We start from the raw sequence: 6,243 nt of genomic DNA on the forward strand, positions 1-6,243 counted from the left end.
CAAGACTCCCAGTGGATGCCTGAAACCACTTTTAGTACTGAGCCCTACATATACTATGTTCCTATCATACATACTTAAGATAAAGGTTAATTTATAAATTATGCACAATAAGAGATTATCAATAATAATGAATAAAATAAAACAATTATAATAATATACTGTGATAGAAATTATGTGAATGTTGTCTCTTCCTCTCAAAATATCTTCTTGTATTGTACTCACCCTTGCCTACAAAATGCCTACATGATGAGATGAAGGCAGGTGAATGACATATGCATTATGATGTAGCATTAGGCTACCACCCACCTTCTAACGCTGTCGGAAGGGAGATCATCTGCTTCCAGACCATGGCTGACCATGGGTAACTGAAATTGTGGGTCAAGGGGACTACTGTACAAGTTTTTGTGTGGATGTATGTTTTCACTTCTCTTAGGTATGTACTAATAATATCTGATTAGGTGTGGAACTGCTGGGCCATATGGAAACTCTCTGTTTAACTTTTTGAGGAACCACAAAACTATTTCCCACAGTAGCTGAAACATTTTGCATTTCTACTAACAATATAGAAGAGCTTAAATTTCTCTGTGTGCTTGTCAACACTTGTTATTTTCCATTTTTTTTATGAGGGCTATTGCAGTAGGTATAAAGTGAAACTCATCCTTTTGATATGCATTTCCCTAATGACTCGTGGTGTTGAGTATATTTTCAAGTGCTTATTAAGTACTTAGTATATTGGTATAATTATAGTAGATAGCTAAGTATATTAAGAATAAAAGTACTTCTTCAAGGAGAGTTTCCAAACTTTGTGACTTTGTACTGTAACCTTTCTCAGGCCTTGCATGTTTGAACTTACCATTTTTACCTCCTCACATTTATAGACTAGTTTAGCTGGATATAATATTCTAAGTTATTTTCCTTCAACATTTAGAAAATATGACTCGATTGCTTTTTTGTCTCCAGTGTTTGTTAGAAAAACTAATGTCAATCAAATTCTTACTCTTTGGTGGACTATCTGCTCCTTCTTTTAGAACTTTGTTTTTGTCTTTGGTGTTCTTTAATTTCACTATAATGTGTCAAAATTTAGTTTTGCCATATTTATTCTGTTTGGTGCTCCATGAGACCTATGTATTAGAATCTTTTTTATCTTTAATTTTTGAAAGCTCTTATGATTTCTGTAAATATTTTCTTCCCTAAATCTATTTTCTCTCTTTCTGGAACACATATTGTACAGATATTTACATCATCATTTCTTCAATGTTCTTTCATATTCCCCATCTCTTTCTAGTACCTTCTGGGAAAATTCCTTGAGCTGATCTGGACCATTATTCATTTTTCAGCTATGTAGCTGTTCTTGTTTTTATCCAATCTATCCGGTTTATTCACTATTACATATATCACACCCAGTATTTCCATTTGGTTCTCTAGAGCTGCTTATTTGTCATTATTGTCCTCCTATCTCAGGAAGGATCTTTACTATGCTATCTTAAATTCTTGATTTGTTCCATTCTGGTTTGTCTAGTACAGTTTGTTCCAGTTATTGTCTCTCTTGGTGTGACTCTACTCCTCAAATATCTGATTATTTTCACTTGTGAGGTTGTTTTTTCCAGGGTTTATAAACAGCTTTCTTAGCTGGGAATGTATACTAAGGACAGAGGCCAAGGTGGGGCCCTAGCATGTGCTTTTAAGAACCAGGATGGGAGCCTCAGAGGGCATTTCTCAAGGCCAAGTCCCAAGCACCAGAGTCAGATCTTGACCCAAACTGTAGGTCCAGTCTTGTTATTGTTTTCTGCTAACTTGTTCACAGTGGCTTATCTTTGTGTTCAGTGATTTTTTATTATATATCTCTGCACTTTTTAGCTTCATCTATGGGCATTCTTTGAGGCCTAGGTTTAAAGTATGTCCCTCTAAAGAGTATTTGAGTTTGCTTTTTCCTCGCTCCTAGGAACATTACCAACCAAGGACCACACCAAACTAAGCGTTAGCTTAAGGATTTCAGGGCCTCAGAGACAGGATGAATTTCAGCCACTAAAGCATGTGACAGGTTATTGCTTTTGGTTAGGAACTCTTACAGAAGGTTCTCCACCCTGCTAGCCTACCCTGAGCTGAGACTAAGACAGAAAGGTCTCGGGGTGTCTGCCTGGTAGAGCATGTGACTCTCAGTTTCAGGGTTGTGAGTTTAAGCCCCATGTTGGGTGAGTGTAGAGATGACTTAAAAAATAAAATCTTGGGGCACCTGGGTGGCTCAGTGGGTTAAAGCCTCTGCCTGCAGCTCAGGTCATGATCCCAGGGTCCTGGGATCGAGCCCCACATCGGGCCCTCTGCTCCGCAAGGAGTCCGCTTCCCTCTCTCTCTCTGCCTGCCTCTCTGCCTATGAATGATCTCTGTCTGTCAAATAAATAAATAAAAATCTTTAAAAAAAAAAATAAAATACAATCAAATCTTAAAAAACAAAAACAAAAACACAAAAGTCTCTTCTTAGTGAGATCAGGGATATTTTTTTCATTCCCACCAATGAGGTCAATGTTGGGGGTTCCATCATTTTGTAAGAGTTTTTTAATAATTCATTTAAAAAAATATTTTATTTATTTATTAGAGAGAGAGCAGAAGCAGAGGGAGGAGTTGGGGGAAGGGTTGAGGGAGGGGTATGGAGGGGCAGGCTCCCCACTGAGCAGGGAGCCTCACACAGGACTCCATTCCAGGACCTTGAGATCATGACCTGAGCCAAACAAAATTGGTGCCCCAATTTTTAAGACTTTTTGATCTGACCTTTCCCATGCTAGTCTGAGGCCTTCTTTGCTTCTGATGGCCTATGGCAAATTGAAATCCAGACTCTAGGCCATCAGGGAATCAACAGATCTCTTCAGGGCAAATGCTGCTTCATACTCACTCTCCTATTCCTCTTCCTTTGCCATCTCTGGCTATTCTGACTCCTTTACTGTCAGCTCTGTCACGCTTTGAAAAAGTGTTTTTTTTGTGTGTGTATTTGTTAAAATCTCACCCAGCGCTTATGGTGTTTTATATTTAGAGAAGTCTCTGCACATCTCATCTTTCATAACGTCAAAAACAAAATCCTATAAATATTTTGTATAAAATAGTTTATATGTAAATATGTAATATGTACGTATTAATATTTAATATAAAATTATATATGCTCTTTAGTATTTAATTCTCTATTAACTGTACCTTCACAGCCCAGTTCATAAGTCAGACTGTTGTCTGTCACCCCCAGTGCATCAGGTCTCCTGAGGAGAGGACAGGCGTTCCATGAGGAGGAGGGGTTGACCATAGCCACTTCACTTACTAAAATAGGACTCTTTCTGTGTCAGTTTCACCAGAAACCCCAAAGGCTGAGAACAAAACAGTAGGCGCCAAGTCTGTCCACATTCTAAAGAGAGGAGGAGCTAGGTCACCTATGCCGCCCGTGCTAAGAGACTGTGAAATGGATCCTGGGAAGCACTAGCTCACTATTGGGAAGGATTAGCTCGGCATCCACCCCAGGAGATGTAAGAGAATGTAAGAGGATTTCTGTGGACATCCTTGTCAGTATGCTGGATGTTTCCCGAAGTCTCCCCAACCAGGAAAGGGTGGGGCTGCTTCCTCTTTGCCTCGTGCCAAATGAGGGGGCACTTCAAGAGGACCGTTTGAAGAGCTTGACACATCCTGTGGAGTCTGAGGGACACAGGGACCGGTGTCTGACTCCCTCCTAAAAGCCTAAAGACAACCCGTCGGTGGCCAGCTCCTTGAGAAGACGAGCCTGGGTTCAGAATGGAATGGCTTGCACGCCCAAAGCTGCTGAGTTCCTGTGGGCCTGATGTAGTTCTCAAGAAAGGAGTGAAGTTCGCTCATTTTAAGAAGGAATCCAGCTGAAGGGAACCTCTGGAGGCTGGAGATGACATCAATGGCGGGGAGCCTGGGGTAGGAATCCGAGTAACTAGAGAAGGTGTGGCCTACAGAGGAACTTCAGGTGAGAGATGGTGGGGTTGGATAGAGTCTGGAGAACCCAGGAGGAAGCACGTGTGAGGAAAGCTCCTCCCAGAGGACACTAGCACCAGATGGCAGGTCTGCCACTTGAGTAGGGACAGCAGGCCCAGAACAGCCGCCGCTGGGAAGAGGAAGTGTGTGTGGCAAATCAGAATGGCGCTGACCGTGACCCCCGCCCTCCCTCAGATGGGCCATGCTGGGGAAGGGGAGAAGTTGGAAATCAACTGACATTTGAAGTTTTACTAGATGACTGGGTGAGACTTGCCAATGCCCAGGAAGAGAGGCTATTTCTGAAATGACGAGGGGAGGCTGGTCTCTTTTGCAGAGGCTGGAAAAGCCGGAGCTGTCATCCAGGCAGAAGGAAAAAACAAAGCATCACAGCAGGCTTGTAGGGGCGCTCTTGAGAGCATAAAGTGGCTGTCTCTTGACCCCTGACAAGTCTAGCTTGTTCCACAAACAGGCCGTGTGTGAGGAGCAAAGAGCAGATCAGGGAGACGGAGAAGCTGGCCGTGTCCTCCACCCTTCTTGGCCCGGGGCAGCCGCAGCCGACAACGGGGAGAAGTTCTATGGGTGAAGTTTGGAATTTTAAATGTCATACAGCTTGGATTTTCTTAAAACCAAAGAAAAACAGCTAATCGTCCTGTTAGCTCTTGGAATAGCTGCGTGAACCATCACAATTTTATGCTGGCGAGGAGGAATTCAGCCAGGAGGTTTGCGAGCCACGGTGGGGAGAGGAATAGATCGCTGCGCTCTGCCTGCATCGAGCATGTCGGCTTGCTTGTTCATAGTCCCACTTACTTCTTTTACAACATACTGCAGCTTGTAGGCGACAGGAGGTGATTGGTTAGGTTAACGTGATGAAAAGTAATACCTTTCAACAGAAGACATTACTATGTAATGCAAAGTAGCCGTGAAAATCCTATAAACTGCCAAGAGACAGTGATTATCTTGTTGGGAAGTATTCACAGGAGTTTTACAACTGAAAAATTAATTGCTATTTTTCTTTTACAAGAGAGGCAAGTGTTTCTTAATTGCCTTCCTTTTCCGTGAGGATGAGACACGATCAGGGGGACGCTCCTGCGGGGTCCCCAGTCTTTTGTTAGCCAGCATTCACCCCCGCAGCTGTGTGTGTGGCTCTCGCTCTCCGTGGTCCAGGGACCGGAATTATGGGAATGATGCCTCCCATACTCCTTTGCCTTCAAGGTTCTGGATGTACTTTCTTTCTGCTGGTATATGCAGGTGAGATTTTTGTAGGTGGGAGGAAAAAGTGGTATTACTTTTTTCTTTGGCAGCACCTAGCAAAATGGGTAGGTCACGGTAGACTTCAAGTTCTCCTCTAGGGTCTAGTTGATCTGTGAGCCCTCATGTTGGCGACTGGGGCAGATCTGATCAGCAGTGGGGGTTCCTTGCATTTTTCTGACCTGGGTGACCGCCCCAACCTCCTAGTAACTGCTTAGACCTGCTGAACCGTGGTGGCAACTTCCCAAAACTCGTCCAGTCCTCCTAAACATGCCCTAAGCTTCTTAATGCCCTGTTTGCTTGGAAGGTCTGCAGCGGGCTCTCTCTTGCTGATGGACCCCTGATGGTCACAGCGTCTAGTAGCTGGTATTGTGAAGGAAATGAAGCTGAATGGGTCCCTTAAGTTAGAAGTCACTTTTTAAAGCTACAAAAGAGGTATTAACTGCTTTTTTTTTTTTTAAAGAAACGTATGAGATGAAGAGAGAAATTTGAAAATTGGTCTTTAGAAATACTTATCACTATGTGATTCTGTTGCCCTAAATGATGTGTTAAACCAACATTTTCAAAATACTGAAAAGTACTGAGTTACATTGTTTTCAATAAAATAAACACTACTCTTTCTTTGCTGAGAGAACGTAGGACTTTTTTTTTTTTACCGTTAGTAAATAAAATAAAAATATTTTCCAACTGTTGTGTATTTCATTTTTAAAAACAGCCTTTTAATTCTATTTTGTGCATATTTTTAACATATGTACTCTATGTCTCAGTAGTGCATGTATATAGTTTAAAAATAAATGCAAACACTTATGGGGTAGATGCAAGATTTTTACCACTGGCCACCTAATCAAAAAAGTTTAGGGGGGCATCTGTCTGGCTCGGTCAGTGAGCTCAAGCCCCATGTTGGGTGTAGAGTTTAAGTGAGTAAATAATGAAATTATCCTCATTAAAAAATGAGATCACCGCTTTCAGACACACATCTAGAGTGTCACAAGGGATGGAACCAGGGCCTTCACGTGTATATTC

Source organism: Mustela putorius, unplaced genomic scaffold, assembly GCF_011764305.1.
Source record: "Mustela putorius furo isolate JIRA1106 unplaced genomic scaffold, ASM1176430v1.1 tig00003845_pilon_pilon_pilon, whole genome shotgun sequence".
In the NCBI taxonomy this organism is placed as follows: Eukaryota; Metazoa; Chordata; class Mammalia; order Carnivora; family Mustelidae; genus Mustela; species Mustela putorius.